The sequence below is a fragment of the Geotrypetes seraphini genome, chromosome 3, assembly GCF_902459505.1.
Source record: "Geotrypetes seraphini chromosome 3, aGeoSer1.1, whole genome shotgun sequence".
NCBI classification, from domain to species: Eukaryota; Metazoa; Chordata; class Amphibia; order Gymnophiona; family Dermophiidae; genus Geotrypetes; species Geotrypetes seraphini.
The window spans coordinates 8371738-8389708 of NC_047086.1; the positions used below are offsets into that span (position 1 = coordinate 8371738).

General features: G+C 44.9%; 1 protein-coding gene across 1 annotated transcript in view; it reads right to left on the reverse strand.

Annotated features, from left to right (window-relative positions):
• Nucleotides 1-17971, reverse strand: part of CEP57L1 (centrosomal protein 57 like 1) — a 96805-nt gene that overhangs the window by 72708 nt on the left and 6126 nt on the right. The gene's annotated exons all lie outside the window — the stretch shown is intronic.

Here is a 17971-nt window from a genome sequence, read left to right on the forward strand (position 1 = left end):
TTAAAAGGGATTTCTGTAGTTTTATCCTTCCTTACTAGTCTCACGAAGGAGCACAAGAATACAGTATACTTTTTAGAAAAGCTAATGGAAATAGAGAAGCCATCAGGGCAGGCCTCTCTCCTCCAATCAACTCCAATCCCAGAATTGCTGTGGGCCAACAGTGGAGCTCACAATCCGAGGGAGGTTAATATCTCCTGCTGGCTCATTTTGCAGATCAGAAGTGAGCACAAAAATGTAAGAGAAGGGAAAGGTGAACTGAAGCACTAATATTCATTAAAAATAGCCTGAAGACCCGACCCCTTAGGAGCCCTTGAGAACTAGGAGTGAATACCATTAGCATAGTGAATAGTGGGGTAGGCTTGGTGATGATTTTTTTTTTTAATCTTTGAGTTTCTAAAGCTAACAAAAATATAATACAACATTTATACAAATAAGAGTCATCATATATGCACTTATAATCAATCGGAATCTATACAACATTAAAAAACCCCACCCAACCAACATTTTCATAAGGGAATAGAACCATACAAAAGAAATACTCCCCTCCCGCTCTCCCTCCCCCTGGGTGTGTGTGTATTATACCAACAGAAATAAAGGAAAAAAGACAACTATAATGAATCCATAAAAGATGTCAATGGGTCCCAAATTAACTTGAATCTCTTAGTATGCCCCAGCATATCCACATTCATCTTTTCATATCTATAACTTAAACATAAATCTGCCCACCAAAAAGTAAAGTTAAGGCGATCCCAGTTCTTCCAATTGCGAGTAACCATTTGCATGGCTATCCCGGTCATAATAAGGAAAAGCTGACCTTTATATCTGTCCAATGAGGGCTTCAGATGTAATATCATCCCACATATGACTACTCATATGTCAATGGAATTGATGACTCAAGTATAGTTTTAATCTGTCCCCATATCAACTTCCAAAAATTGAGTATCAAAGGACAATAGATTAGCAGATGATCCAGTATCCCTATATCAAGATGACAGTACCAGCTTCTATTAAGAACATAAGAACATAAGAAGTTGCCTCTGCTGAGTCAGACCAGAGGTCCATCGCGCCCAGCAGTCCGCACCCGCGGTGTCCCATCAGGCCCATGACCTGTACGGTGATCATTGTCTGAACCCTTAAATCCCCTTGGTCTCTATCTATACTCTCTCTATATCCCATCTCTACCTCTATCTGTATCCCTCAATCCCCCTATCTTTCAGGAATTTATCTAATCCTTCTTTAAAACCCTGTAGTGTACTCTGTCCTATCACAGCCTCCGGCAGTGCGTTCCATGTGTCCACTACCCTCTGAGTGAAAAAGAACTTCCTAGCTTCTCCGAGTGTCCCCTTGTACTTGTGGGCCCCATTAGTCTGAAGAATCTATCTCTGTCTACCTTCTCGATACCTCTCATGATCTTGAAAGTCACTATCATGTCTCCTCTGAGCCTCCGCTTTTCCAGGGAGAAGAACCCCAGCCTTTCTAACCTGTCTGCATATGAAAGGTTTTCCATGCCTTTTATCATTTTCGTCGCTCTTCTCTGGACCCGCTCAAGCATCGCCATGTCCTTCTTGAGGTACGGCGACCAATACTGGACACAGTACTCCAGGTGCGGGCGCACCATCGCTCGATACAGCGGCATGATGACTTCCTTCGTCCTGGTTGTGATACCCTTCTTAATAATACCCAACATTCTATTTGCTTTCTTTGAGGCTGCTGCACATTGTGCCGTTGATTTCATTGTTGTATCCACTAGCACACCCAAGTCCTTTTCAAGGTTGCTTTCCCCTAGCACCGATCCCCCCATTTTGTAGCTGAACATCGGGTTCTTTTTCCCTATAAGCATGACCTTGCATTTCTCTGTATTAAATCGCATTTGCCATTTGTTTGCCCACTCTTCCAGTTTGTTTAGGTCCCTTTGTAGGTCTTCGCATTCCTCCGCGGTCCTAACCCTGCTGCAGAGTTTGGTGTCATCTGCAAATTTTATAACTTCACACTTCGTCCCCATTTCCAGGTCGTTTATAAACACATTGAACAGCAGCGGTCCGAGCACTGACCCCTGTGGAACACCGCTCGTGACCCTCCGCCAGTCCGAGTATTGTCCCTTCACCCCAACCCTTTGTTTTCTGCCTGCCAACCAGTGTTTAATCCATCTGTATATATCCCCTTCCACCCCGTGGTTTTGCAGTTTCCTAAGTAGTCGCTCATGGGGTACCTTGTCAAAGGCTTTTTGGAAGTCGAGGTAAATGATGTCTATGGGTTCCCCTTTGTCCAACTTGCTGTTTATACCTTCAAAGAAGTGCAGTAAGTTTGTTTGGCACGACCTTCCCCTGCAGAAGCCATGTTGGCTCTCTCTCAGTTGTCCGTTTGTTTCTATGTGCTCACAGATGCTGTCCTTTATCAGTGCTTCCATCATCTTGCCCGGAACTGAAGTCAAGCTTACCGGCCTGTAGTTCCCGGGGTCACCCCTTGATCCCTTTTTAAAAATAGGTGTGACGTTAGCTATTTTCTAGTCCTCTGGGATCTCCCCCGTTTTCAAGGATAGGTCACAAATTTGTCGGAGTGTTTCCGCTATTTCGTTTCTTAGCTCTTTTAGAACCCTTGGGGTCCAAAAAGTTCTATGTAACAAGAAAAACCATGTTTGTCTCTTAGATGCTGACGCTGTACATTTCATCCTCCAAGTCCAAATTCATGGCCATTGAGTAGCAGAAATTTGCTGCTTTATCTCAATGCTCCAAATGTCTAAGACTAGTTTTTGGTTTCTTATTCTTATAACCAGATATTAATTTATACCATTGAGCGGCCTGATACCCTAGGAAATCTGTCTGGAAGCACAGGACCTGCAGGCTATAATGATTTTTTAGATTACCTCAATCAGGGAACCCCTTCTGAATGACCTGCTTCAACTGCAATCATTTGTAAATTTGAGACTTTGCAATGCCAAAAAATTGTTGCAGTCGTGAAAAATCAAACATTCTCCCATTTGATAAAACATCCAGTGCTTCCATTTGTGGAACATTAGTGTAAAGAGCTGATATATCTAATGTGATAATAGCATGTGAAGGTACATCCTGATATTGTGTTAGGATGTTGATCATATTAGATGAATCAAGTACATAAGAAGGAGTCTAAAGGAACTCTGTCTTTCAAGTAAGTATCTAGTAAAGCGGATAGTGGTTCTAGATAGACCCTATGCCCGACACAATCAGTCTGCCTGAAGGGTTTAAGAGTGATTTATGTATTTTCGGAACAAAGTAGATAACAGGAGTTCTTGGATGTTTGCATGATAAAAATTTAATCTTCCACCAAGGCCTCGGTGGCTGCTCCGATGAGACCCTCGGCATTGGGTAAGTCTCCGTTTCTTCCCTCAGGTGCGCTACCGAAGAAGCCTTCCCTGGGGTCTCAGGTGGGTATGGTGGTCCAAGCCCCGTCGAGACTTTCCTCCAAGTGTGCTCCACACAATTGGAATACTCTTCCTCGAGGTCACCCTCGTTGGAGAGCACTGCTGCACCTGTCCGACCAGATCCATTGGTCTCGGTGCCGATGTTCGAGGACATGTTCAAGGCCATCCTGAAGACTCAAATCTCATCGGACTTGAGACAGCTTACCCCTGCCTCAACTCTGCTCTCGGCAGGCCAGCCTGAGCATCCGCCTAAGGCCCCTCAGGATCGGTCTCACTGGCTGTCTTCCAGTGGATTTTCCCCTGCTGCTTCGAGGCTGGGATCCCTGACCCGTGAGCCTCGTTCGAAGCACCTGGCGAAGTCTGCCTCGTCCTTGAGGCATCCGCCCTCTAAGCGGCCGAGGGACTCGCCTCGATGGGGTAGGTCTCCTGCCCCGCTCAGGCTGGTCTCCCTCTGCAGTGTCGGGTCACAGGGCATAAAGTCAGAGCGATGGCGGCGTCTGTAGTTTTCTTCAGATCAACGCCTGTTGAGGAAATCTGCAAGGCTGCCATTTGGTCCTCGGTTCATACCTTCATCTCTCACTACTGTCTGGATACTTTTTCCAGACGGGACGGCCAGTTTGGTCAGTCAGTTTTGCGTAATCTGTTCTCCTAAATTGCCAACTCTCCCACCGTCCCTTTTTGGTTAGCTTGGAGGTCACCCACATGTAGAGAATATGCTGCCTGCTTGTCCTGGGATAAAGCACAGTTACTTACCATAACAGGTGTTATCCAGGGACAGCAGGCAGATATTCTCGCAACCCATCCACCTCCCCTGGTTGGCTTCTTTGCTAGCTATCTGAACTGAGGCCACAGATGCATGCCCTGACTCGGGCGGGAAGGCACACGCGCATGCGCAGTACACTCGCAAGCTTGAAGATCTTCAAGCAAGTTTGCTTGCGAGACTGTCCGCTCAAGGCTCAGCAGATAACGTCACCCACATGTAGAGAATATCTACCTGCTGTCCCTGGATAACACCTGTTACGGTAACTGTGCTTTACTGTGTTCTGAATAATTTGTAAACGTATTTCCTTTTGAGGCAAGTTTATTGTATAAAGCATTACAGTAATCCAATTTAGAAATAATCAGTGTATTAACACATTAAAGGATGTATTAACACATTAAGGGATGCTAGAGATTTTATCATTTTTAATTTAAAGAAGCAATTTTTAACGGTAGAGCTAATCTATATAATAAAATGCTAAGCGTGCATGCGCAATCTTACGACGTGTTTCCCTGATCCTTGATCTGTCGGGCTGTGGCGGCAAGAGTGCACATGCACTACACCAGGACGCCTTCGGTTCCGCGGTGGCAGGGATGGCGGAAACGTTAGAGAGGCGGCTGTCGGTTTCAGGCGCATGCGGCGGTACAGAGCGGCGGCTGCCAGGAGGAGGGTTTCACGGAGCGGTGCTGGCTGCCGGGAGGAGGGCTTCGAGGTGAGGCGGCTGTCGGCGCCTGCAGGCCACAGCGGCTTGAAGCGGCTGTCGGCAGAGGGCAGACGCGAGAGGAGATAAGGGTGCTGCTGAACAGGGGAAGAGCTGCTGGACAGGGGGGGGGGCAGAAAAAGGAAGGGAGACATACTGCTGGACAGGGGGAGCAGGAAAGAGGTGTTGATGGACAGGGGAAGAGGTGCTGTTGGACCGAGAGGGGGGGGAGAAAAAGGAAGGGAGGCCTACTGCTAGACAGGGGGAGCAGGAAAGAGGTGCTGCTGGACAGGGGAAGAGGTGCTGACGACAGGGGGGGGCAGAAAAAGAAAGCGAGGCGTACTGCTGGATAGGGGGAGCAGGAAAGAGGTGTTGATAGACAGGGGGGAGAAAAAGGAAGGGAGGCCTACTGCTGGACAGGGGGAGCAGGAAAGAGGTGCTGATGGACAGGGGGGGGGGGGGGAAGGAAGGGATGCCTACTGCTGGACAGTGGGAGCAGGAAAGAGGTGATGATGGATAGGGAGGAGGTAAAACAAAAGGAGAAGGTCTGCTGCTGGATAAGGGGAGCAGTGAATGGGTGGTGGTGGACACAGGGGAGGTAAAAGGAAGGGAGAATGGACAGGGGGAGCAGGCAAGGGGTGGTGTTGGACAGCCAAGGAAAAAGAAAGACAGAAAGAAAGAAAGACAAAAATACAGAAAGTGGCTAAGGAGAGAGAGAGAGAAAGAAATAAAGACAGACACACACACATGTATTCTAGCACCCGTTAATGTAACGGGCTATAAGACTAGTCTGATCATAATAGGTTAATTTGTAATCTAAAATGATGCCTAAGATTTTGACTGAACTAACAGGTTGAATAGTAGAATTATCAATTATAATTGAACTTTTTTGTGTAAGGCCATCCTTCCAAGGGATTAACATTGTTTTTGTTTTATTGAGATTGAGAGCCCGCATATTATCTCTCAACCAATAACTAATTTGATTAAGTTTTGCATTCAAATCAAATGTCATTTGGGCTTTCGGTGTCTATTGGATACAGAATTTGTATATTGTCTGCATAAGCATACATTGTTAGACCAGCTTCCCTTCTCTTCTTCCCCCCCCCTAATGGGACGTAACTTCCGGTTTCAGAGGGAAGATAAGGGAAGCCGGCACACACACGTTAGAGCCCCGGAGGGAAGCTTACAACTTGCTGCTTTTACTTGCTTTGGGCCTTCCTCGCTGCTGGGTCCTGCCTTCGTGGAAACAGAAAGTAGGCAGGACTCAGCAACGAGGAAGGCCCGAAGCAAGTAAAAGCAGCAAGTTGTAAGCATCCCTCCGTCGCTGACCTATGAAAGATAGGTCAGCGATAGAGGGAAGCTTACAACTTGCCTAGTGACTCTGCCGACGGGTGTGTGAGCTGGGAGGGATGGGAAGAGAAATGCTGCTGCTGCTGCACTGAATGGGGGAAGGTAGGGGGGAAGAGAAATGTTCCGCTGCTGTATCCATTTTTGGGGGGGAGGGGGAAGAGAAAAGCTGCAGCAGCACCCAATGAGGGAGGGGAATAAAAGTGCTGCAGCAGCAGTACCCAATTGGGGAGGAGAGGGGAGAAGGAAGACCAGGGAGGGAAAGGAAAGGAGCTACCAGACCATGGAGGAGGGAAAGATGTCAAGCGCATATGGGGGGAGGGGGAGGAGGGAGATGCCAGACCATGGGGTGGAGTGGGAAGGAAGGAAGGAAAGGAGAAGAGAGAGGTGCCAGAGCATAGGGGAGGGGGTGAAGCTGAAATGAATCATGTCCAAAGGAGAGAAAAGGCCCAGGATATACAGTTTATTGAAGGGACATAGAAAGAGGGAAGATGCCATATGGAACAGAGAGAGGGGGGGACACTGAATGCAAGGGGCAGAGAGAAGGTGGACAGTGGATGCAAGAGGCAGAGAGAGGGTGGACAATGGATGCAAGGGGCAGAGGCTGGGTGGAAGGGGCATAGAGAGGACAGATGTTACATGGAAGGGAGCGAGGACAAACGCTGAATAGAAAGAAGAGAGCAAAGAGAAAATGATTAAAGCAGAAATGACAAAAGCTAGAAAATTTTTTTTGCTGCTTTACATAGAATCAAGTAGTATTGTAACTGTATTGATTAAAGTTTATAAATGTGAAATGGAAATAAGGCAGTTTTTTTGGGACTAAACCCCTTTCCTCAGGTCAGGACAGGATACCATAACAGCAGGGGTGCCCAAATGGTTGATCGTGATCGACCAGAAGATCACAAAGGCAATGTGAGTCAATCGCGTTCCCTTTGCAATCTTTTTTTTTTCCTGCCACCCCGAGCCAGGCCAGACACGTACAAGCACCAGACTCACAAGACTTATCTCCGACGTCAATTCTGGGCCAGCCAATCGCTGCCTGGTTGTCCTGGAACTTCCTCTCCGACGTTAGAACTGATATCAGAGGTGAAGTCTTGTGAGTCCGGCGTTTGTATGTGCCTGGCCTAGCTCGGGGAAGCAGCAGGGAGAAATTGGCGCGATGGCTTGGGGGAGCAGGGGGAGAGAGAAAGAAAGACAGGCAGGGTGAAGAGAGAGAGAAAGAAAAGCAGAAATAAAGAGAGGGGGCAGGGGGGAGAGATAAAGAAATATTAGATTTACAGTCAGAAGAATAAAGTGCAACCAGAGACTCATAGAATCACCAGACAAAAAGGTAGGAAAAATGATTTTATTTTCAATTTAGTGATCAAAATGAGTCCGTTTTGAGAATTTATATCTTCTGTCTATATTTTACACTCTGGCCCTCTTTTACTAAACCGCATTCAGTTCATCTCCCTGCGCTAAAAACCGCTATTGCGGTTTAGTAAAAAGGGAAGGGGTATATTTAACGTGACCATTTATTTTTTTCATCAAAACGGGACATCTATTAATATTCAGCCCACCCCCAATCCCACCCTAGCCCCGCCCCCAATTTTTTTCCATTCAATTTTCATGTACACACTGTCTTATTCATAATGGTAAACATAAAATTTTTTAAAAACACACTGAAACACAGAGAAAATGTTAATTATCATTTATGAGTTTCGGGTTTTTTGTTTTTTAAAAAAAAGAGCATGAACATAATAAAAATGCCATTAACAATACAATTAATACTTACAAAAAGAAAACAATTACAAAGAAACATCAACTAATAATTGGCATATTAAAAAGGGATAAATGAGACAGACGGGAGACAAGAGGAAATAGGGTTAGAAATACAATTTGTATAGGAACGAAAGACAAATAAGGAAAGGGCTCGTTGCTGCAAAATTCCTTAAGGGAGTTAAAAAGGATATTTGTAAAATTTAAATCAAATGTTAAAAGCTTCTTTAAATAAATGCTTCTTGAGTAGGCTTTTGAAATGTTCGAGATTAGCTTCTTCTCTAAAAAGAGCTGGTAGGGTATTCCAAAGTTGAGGGGCTACGACTGAGAAAATGTCATGCCTTTTGGTTACTATTATATGAAGGAGGGGACCGTCAGCAATTTACGATTAGATGATCTAAGACTGAGGGGGTGGGTCATATGGGATAAGATATTTATCAATAAATTGGGGCAGTTTAGAATGAATTGTTTTAAATGTTATGAGAGAGATTTTGTAAGAAGAATGGGATGGTTTCTAAGTTATTGCGTTGGATGTTCATGTTTTGTATACGTTTTATTTCAGGTAATATAGGGGTTGTATAATTGTCAGGGACTGTAAGTTGTTGTAATGGGGCTAAGTTGTCTAAGAGTGGTTGTATTCCAAAGTGTAGTTTGTTCAATTAAGCTAAGGAATCTACATATTCCTAAGTTTAAGGTGAAGGTTTTTTTGTATTGAGATCTCTTCTATTTTATTATAATCTCTATGTTATGGTTTTTGGGTTTTTGGTTTTATTTTGTGGAGCTGAGAAAATTATTAAAGAATGATCTGGCCAGGGAAGGAAGATGTTTGCGCCAAAGTGAGAATTTTGTTATGAAGGTTGTTGCTCTATTGCCTGTAGATCACTTGGAGCATTGTTTATTGTGAGCTTCTATACCACTACTAATGACTGGGGAGTCAATTCAGAGCGGTTTGCCTGAGCTTCTGTAGAGGTGTTACAATACATAGAAACATGACGGCTGTTAAAAGCCAAATGCCCCATCTAGTGTGCCCATCCACAGTATCCATTCTCTCTTTCTCTCTCTCAGAGATCCACATGCCTATCCCAGGCCTTCTTGAATTCAGACACAGTCTTTGTTTCCACCACCTCTAACGGGACACACTTCCACGCATCTAACACCCTTTTTGTAAAAAAAAAAAAAAAAAAAAGTTCTGTATTTCCTCAGATTACTCCGGAGCCTATCACCTCTTATTTTCAACCTATGCCCTCTCGTTGCAGTGTTTCCTTCCAAATGAAAGAGACTCGACTCGTGCACATTTATATTATGTAGGTATTTAAACATCTCTCAAGATCAAAAAGTAGTGACGGTAAAACCCCCCAAATTACAAAAAATGTCACTCACCAGCAGTGGGCCACCTCTTTAAGATTCAACATTGAAGTTACATTACATTACATTAGTGATTTCTACTCCGCCAATACCTTGCAGTTCAAGGCGGATTACAAAATAAGTTATCTGGCCATTTCCAGAGGAATTGAATAGCAGAGCGATTTGCTACAGAGAATTGGGCTGAGTCTTGTGGTGTTAGTTTGTCTTCAAGGATGTCTTGAATAGGATGGTTTTTATTTCTTTTCTAAACGATTTGTAGTCTGTAAGTCGTTATCAGTAAATTGGAGAGTTAGTAGTCTAGTTTTGCTGCTTGAGTGGCTAGAAGGCCGTCGTACAGTTTTTTTCATTTGACGTCTCTGATTGGGGGATGAGTGAACGGTTTGTGCGTTTTCCTGTGTCTGGTTGAGGTAGTTTGGATTAGGCAGTTGTTTAGGTAGGCTGGGCTGTCTCCGTTTATGATTTTAAATAGTAGTCAGTAGAATTTGAATTGTACTGTTGCTTATATTGGGAGCCAATGTGAATCTAGATACGCCGCCGTGATGTGGTCGTGTTTCCTCAGGTAATAGATAAGTCTTAGCGCCGTGTTTTGAACAGTTTGTAGTTGTTTTATCATGCTTGTGGGTCAGGGGAGATAAGAGTATGTTGCAGTAGTCTAGAAGACCTAGGACTAGGGACTGGACCAAGAGCTGGAATTGTGTTAGAAACATAGAAAAAAGCAGCAGAAAAGGGCTATAGCCCACCAAGTCTGCCCATTCCAAGTATCCCCTCCCCTGAATTTACTCCCTTAAAGATCCCACGTGAATATCCCATTTTCTCTTAAAATCCGTCACGCTGCTGGCCTTTATCACCTGGAGTGGGAGTCTGTTCCAATGATCCACTACTCTTTCGGTGAAGAAGTACTTCCTGGAGTCGCCATGAAACTTCCCTCCCCTGATTTTCAGCGGATGCCCTCTGGTGGTCGAGGGTCCCATGAGCCAGAAGATATCATCTTCTGACTCGATGTGTCCCGTGATGTACTTTTATATGTTTCAATCATATCTCCCCGTTCTCTTCTTTCCTCAAGTGAGTACAGCCGCAATTTTTTTAATCTTTCTTCATACGTGAGATCCTTGAGCCCCAAGACCATCCTGGTGGCCGTTCGCTGAACCGACTCGATCCTCAGCACGTCCTTTCGGTAGTGTGGTCTCCAAAACCGAACACAGTACTCCAAGTGAGGCCTCACCATGGCTCTGTACAACGGCATCATAACTTCAGGTCTCCTGCTGACGAAACCTCTGCGGATACACCCCATCATTTGTCTTGCCCTGGAGGAAGCCTTCTCGACTTGATTGGCAACCTTCATGTCCTCACTAATGATCACCCCTAGGTCGCGAATTTTCGAACCTTTCTTAAATTTCTCATGACCCCAAAAGATTTTTGTATTGTTTTGTTGATTTGTGGTTGCATGGTACAGCATCTGTCAATTGTCATTCCTAGAAGTTTTAGAGTGGGTTGTATAGGGTATGTGATTGAGTTTATAACTAGATTTGTTATAGTTGGGGTTTTATTATTTTCGAGAATGGGTTTTGTTTTGTCTGGGTTCAGCTTTAGTTTGATTATTCATCCATATTGCAACTGTTTCAAGTGTCCTGTGTAGAGTGTCTGTCATGGAGGATGTTGGTTTGTCAAAAGGAAGGAGAATGATGATGTCATCTGCATAGCTATAGGAGGTTAAGCCTAATTTGTCCAGGCAGGTGCCGAGGGATGCAATGTAGAGATTGAAGAGAGTTGGGGATAGTGGAGATCCTTGGGGTACACCGCAGGAATTGGACCATGGTTCTGATTTTTCTTTGTTCAACTTTTCTCTGTAGGTTCTTGATTGTAGGAAGCCTTGAAACCATGTGTGAACCTTGTCTGTGATTCCTATTGTTTCTAGTATTTGTAATAAGATGTTGTGGTCTACCAGGTCAAATGCTGCAGTGAGATCCAGCTGTATAATCAGCATTTATTTTACCTGTGCTGAGGTGTTGTCTAACTGTGTCCAGGAGGGAACCTAGTAGAGTCTCTGTGCTGTAGTTGGTTCTGAAGCCCAATTGTGTAGGATGGAGTATGTTGTGGTCTTCTAGATAGTTGGTGAAGAGTTTGGTTAACAGGCCTTCCATTAGTTTGACATAGAGTGGTATTGAGGCTATGGGTCTGTAGTTGGATAGTTGGTCTGTTGCACCTTTTAGGGTCTTTTAGGATCGTGCTGACAGCCTTTTCCTGCAAGACCTCAGCAAAATTATTATCTGTGAGCATGGTTTGTATCCATTGTAAGAGGAGAGCGTGGAATTTGGTGCTGGAGGTTTTTAATAGGTATGGTGGGCAGTGGTTGAGATCGCAAGTTGCATTGCTGTATTTTTTGTAGAGTTTGTTTAGGTCATACCATTGTATTGTGGGGAAGTGGGACCGAGTTCTATCTGCCGCTGCAGAATCTCTTTCTGTGGGGGTCATTGTGATCTCTTCCGGAGAGGGGTGGACCTGGCAGTTGGGCTTCCGGAGAGGGTGGACCTGGCAGTTGTGATTTTGTTTTTAAAGTATTCTGCTAAAAGTGTAGCTGAGGGAGGAGGGATTCCGTTGTTGGCCAGATAGGGTTTGGTGTCTGTGAGTTCTTTTAATATTAGGAATAATTTTTTTGTGTCTTGGGTTTCTTTGCCTATTAGGTTGGAGTAGTGTGTTTTTCTTTTTTCTTTTAGTTTCAATTTATATTGTTGGTTTAGTTTTTTTCCATGCTGTTTTCGTGGGTTCTTGGTCGAGGCCGAGGTCGAAGTGGAGGCCGGGGTCAAGGCCGTACCGGTCGAAGGGTCCATGGCCCCAAAGAGATCGTGGATCTTTGCCCGCCTTCTACGAAGTACCGTGGCTGGAAAGTAGCACTGCGCGGGTAGGATTCAATTCGGTGATCAGCCCCCAGGCACTCAATACACCAACGATGAGGGTCGGTGATAGAAATAATCCGACCACACCGAATGCACTTTTTAAACTCGGTAAGAGGCCGGGACATAAGGTCAAAAACACCGCTGCGGCCGGACCTGGAGCCCCCGAGTCAAGGACGAATTAGAGAAAAAGTTGTGTTTTTTGGGTTTTATTTTTTAAGAAACGCGCCGCACAGCCACTCACCCTATTAAAAACAAAAAAGGAGCAAGCAGCGGTGCTAGAGGCACTTAGCGATCACACAAAGCAGAGGAACAGGGCTTCTGGCTCCGCAGAAAACTAAGAACTGAGGCCATGCTGAGGAGACGCATGCCCTGACTCAGGCGGGAAGGCGCATGCGCGGTACACTCGCAAGCTTGAAGATCTTCAAGCAAGTTTGCTTGTGAGACTGTCCGCTCGGGGCTCCGTAGATGACGTCACCCACATGTAGAGAATATGCTGCCTGCTTGTCCTGCGATAATAAAAATTATTACCAACTCAAAAAAGTTTGATCATGTCACACCCCTTCTAAAAGTGCCCATTGGCTACCAATTCCACACAGGATAATTTATAAATTAGCACTTTTGACATTTAAAATTTGGCAAACACAACAACCTATCTTTCTTGACAGACTGCTATTGCCCTATGCTCCTTCACAAACACTTAGGGCTTCTTTTAGAAAGCCGCGTGTTATGCCCATGGCTGGCTAGGCCATGGCAAGTGGTCACTTTGGCTATTAGGTGTGAATCTTCATGACTGCTTACTTTTTAGCTGCAATCTTTGCCTTACATATGTGCCAGACATTTAGGCAGCATTTCCTTGAGAGCAAGTTGTTTATCAACTTGTATCAGATCTCTTATACTGTTTCATGTCTTGCCGAGGAAAGTTTCTCATGGTACTGCAATTAGGAAGGGCCATCATAACCCTCCCCCCCCTTCCCCCTCCTCCCAGGTTAATTCCCCTCCTAAAGCCTCCACTTAGGTAATCTCCTCCTCTTCAAAATACCAACCAAGAATACAGATCCCTGAAATGTAATGTAATCTTATTTGTAACCTATTTGTAATATTACCTAGAAATGTCCAGTCATCTTACTATCCAATTGTAAGTTCTTCTGGAAATTATCCAGCTATTTTACCTCTTTTGTAACCAAAAAAACCAAACTATTGTAACGTCACTGGAAATGTCCAGTCAGCTCTTTTGTAATTCGCCTTGAACTACAAGGTATAGGCGGAATAGAAGTCACTAATGTAATGTAATAAGGGAGACACCTGTTATTGCAGAAGCAGCAGTGTCTGTGAGAAAGAGACAGCCTGGTAAAATTCAGCACTTTGTGCTATATAAGACTGAGAGTCACATCTTAGAATTTGAATTCAGCCCTGGCCCTGGGAACTATGTACTGTACCGACCTATTAATCGTTCAAATTCCCGATCAGGATCAGGCGGAATGTGGCAGACATAGTGAAATATTCTATTTGGTGTATAAAGATATTATCTTGCTTATATCCTGTATATTATCTGATGTCTATCTGCATTATTTGGCATTATCTGATGTTTATGCAATAAAGAATCATATTACTCTGAAGCTTTGTTGGAGGTGACTTCTACATACCCTTGTTAGATAAACACGTGGCAGAACACCGCGCTAGGGCCTTAACGTGCGGAATAGCGTGCGCTAACTTGGCACATGCGCTAGCTACCGCCTTCTTTTGAGCAGGCAGTAGATTGATAGCTAGTGCACGCTAATCTGGTGCATGTGAAAACCGCTAGCGCGGCTTAGATCAGTGGAACAAAATCTTTTGACAGTTCCATCGTTGAAAATCATAAATACGAGACAAACAGAGATTTTTTTCTGTAACAGCCCCACAAATTTGGAATCAACTTCCGTCTTTCATAAGGGGAGAAAGACAATTAGATAAACTTAAAACTGCTCTTAAAACATTTCTATTTAATGATGCCTTTTAGCATTAAGTTCAGAATCAGTTGAAATTATTTAATTACAGGGATATTCAGATAGATTTAACAAATACCAGAAACTACTAGCCTTATAGCAGGGATCTCAAAGTCTCTCCTTGATGGCCGCAATCCAGTCGGGTTTTTAGGATTTCTCCAATGAATATGCATTGAAAGCAGTGCATGCACATAGTGTTCTCCCCAGAAATTTTTTCCAGCCAGGTGGCATGAAAAAGTAGCCGGGTGGGGCGGGATGGGGAAATTTGGTGGTGGGGAAAATTAACCCCCTCTTTTACTAAGGTGCGCTAGCATTTTTAGCGCGCGCAAACCCCTGCGCTACGTGGGAAAACTAACACCAACTCAATGCTGGCGTTAGCATCTAGCGCGCATGGCAATTCCTCCGCGCGCTAAGCGCACACTAAAACCTCCATCGTAATTTAATAAAAGGAGCCGTAAATGTGTAATATTTTTATTAGTTAATTATTATTATTTTCCAATACTCAATATGACTTCCTTTTTTAAGGTTTGACACTTGTGCCAGAATATTTTTACTAAATTTAAGAAGTATTTGCCCTCTTTCAAATGGTATAGAGGTTTAAAAAAGGGAAAGGCATTAATGAAGTCATTAGGTTCAATCTAGCCATTTATTTCTGCATGAATTTAAACAACTAAAAAAAAAAGATAAATATAGCTCATCCAGTCATACAAGAAATGGCTCTACAGCAGGGGTGCCCACACTTTTTGGGCTTGCGAGCTACTTTTAAAATGACCAAGTCAAAATGATCTACCAACAATAAAATTTTTTAAAAAACACAAAGCACACTGTACGCTGAGAAAATGTCAATTATCATTTATATTCCGTGGGTTTTCAAAGAGGTCAAGGCAGACGATTCTATGCAATGTCACCTCAGGAACAACTATACCCCCTCCCTTTTTACTAAATAGCAATACTTGGTTTTAGAGCAGGGAGATGCACTAAATGCCCTGAACTGCTCTCGATGCTCATAGGCTCCCTGCGCTAAAAACCGCTATTGCGGTTTAGTAAAAGGAGGCCATAGTGCAAAATATAGACAGCAGATATAAATTCTTAAAACAGACACATTTTGATCACTAAACTGAAAATAAAATCATTTTTCCTACCTTTTTGTCTGGTGATTTCATGAGTCTCTGTTTGCACTTCCTTCTTCTAACTATAAATCCAATATTTTTTTATTTCTGCCCCTCCCCTTTTCTTTCTGTCTCTCTTTCTTTTTCTCTCCCCCTGCCCCCCAAGCCATCGTGCCAATTTCTCCACTTCCCCGATTCTTTCCCTACCCCCTAAGCCACCATGCCGATTTCTCCCTGCTTCCACGAGCCAGGCCAGGAATGTACAAGCACCGGACTCACAAGACTTCACCTCTGATGTCAATTCTTACGTCGGAGAGGAAGTTCCAGGCCAGCCTGGCAGCGATTGGTTGGCACAGAACTTCCTCTCTGACGTCAGAATTGACGTCGGAGGTGAAGTCTTGCAAGTCCGGCGCTTGTACACGCCTGGCCTGGCTCAGGGAGACAGGAAGAAAAAGATTGCCAAGGCAACGCGATTGACTCACATTGCCTTTGCAATCTACTGGTCGATCGCGCTCGACCATTTGGGCATCCCTGCTGTTATGGTATCCTGTCCTGGCCTGAGGAAAGGGATTTAGTCCCCAAAAAACTGCCTTATTTCCATTTCCTATTTATAAACTTTAATCAATAAGTACAATACTACTTGATTCTACGTAAAGCAACAAAAAAATTTTTTTCTACCTTTTGTCGTTTCTGCTTTAATAATCTTTCCTTCACTCTTCTTTCTAGCCAGCATCTGTCCGCTCTGTCTTCCATGCAGCATCAGCCCCTTCCATCCACTGTCCGCCCTCTCCCCGTTCCATATAGCATCTTCCCTCTTTTTATGCTCCTTCAATAAACTGTTTATCCTGTGCCCCTTCTCTTCTCCCTTGTACATGATTGATTTCAGCTCTGCCATCTCTCAATTTTTCTCTCTCTGTCAACACCCCATCCCCTATGCTCTGGCAACTCTCTCTTCTCCTTTCTTTCCTTTGCACCCCACAGTCTGGTATCTTCCCTTCCCTGATTCTCTGGCATCTCACTCCTTTCCTTTTCTTCCATCTCTCCCTCCCCCTCCATGCTCTGACATCTTCTCCTTCCTTTTCCCTTGGTCTGGCATACTTTCCTCCTTCCCTCCAATCCCTGGCATCTCATTTCATTCCCTCCCTCATCTTCTTTCTCCCTCCAGTTGGGTGCAGCAAGTCTCTCCCCCTCTGCTTCCTTTCCGCCTTCTGTCACCCAAGGCCTGGCATCATGAACTTCTTCAGGCAGCAGCATTCACAATTCGCTGCTGTTGCCAGCTTCGGGCCTTCTTCTCTGTCGGGTCCTGCCTTCATGGAAACAGAAGTAGGCAGGACCCGGCATAGAGGAAGGCCTGAAGCTGGCAACAGCAGTGAATTGTAAATGCTGTTGCTAGCCGAAGAAGTTCATGACACCAGGTCGAGCACCCGGGGCAGACTGCTACTCTCCCCCCTCCCCACGACTCTCCTATCTCTCCCTCCCTCCCATCACGAGACTCTAAACAGCACTGCTCTACTCTAAGCAGGCTGCTTCAGGGCTTTCTCCTGCTGTGATTCCCTCTGGCACGTCACTGATGAGGGAAGGAGAGAGAGATAGGAGGGTCGGATCGGGTTGGGGGGGGCGCCCGGGATGATGATGAGGCTGCTGTTGCTGCCAGCGAATCCAGCAAGGGTGAGGCCCCAAAGCACAGCACTGGCGGGCCCCCCTGACCATTTCAGGCCCTAGGTCTATCCTTTAATCTGGCCCTGCTTCCCTCCCCCATATGCCCCGACATCTCTCTCTTCCACTCCATGGTATGGTATCTCCTTTCCCTCCCTCCCATGGTCTTTGCATCTCTTTCCTCCTTTTCCTAATCTTCCTTCTCCCTCCCCAATTGGGTGCAGCAGCATTTCTCTTCCCCTCCCCCCATTGGGTACAGCAGTATCATAAGCATTTCTCTTTCCCCCCCAATTTGGTACAGCAGAAGCAGCATTTTTCTTCACCCTCCCCCCCTAATTGGGTGCAGCAACATGACTCTTCCCCCTCCCCCTATTGGGTACAGCAGCAGCATCATAAGCATTTCTCTTAACCCCCCCCCCCCCAATTGGGTAAGCAGAAGCACCAGCATTTCTCTTCCCCCTTCTCCCTCGAAAAGAGGAGACAGAGGGGACATAATAGAAACATTCAAGATACTGAAGGGAATAGACTTAGTAGATAAAGACAGGTTGTTCACCCTCTCCAAGGTAGGAAGAACAAGAGGGCACTCTCTAAAGTTAAAAAGGATAGATTCCGTACAAATGTAAGGAAGTTTTTCTTCACCCAGAGTGGTGGAAAATTGGAACGCTCTTCCAGAGGTTATTATAGGGCAGGATTTCCCCAATGAATATGCATGAGATCTATGTGCATGCACTGCTTTCAATGCATATTCATTGGGGAAATCCTGAAACCCCGACTGGATTGCGGCCCTCAAGGAGGGACTTTGAGATCCCTGTTATAGGGGAAAACACCCTCTAGGGATTCAAGACAAGGTTGAACAAGTTCCTGCTGAACCGGAACATACGCAGGTAGGGTTGATCTCAGTTAGGGTTCTGGTCTTTGATCTGGGGCTGCCGCGGGAGTGGACTACTGGGCGCGATGGACCACTGGCCTGACCCACTGGCCTGACTTATTTTGAATGTAAGTT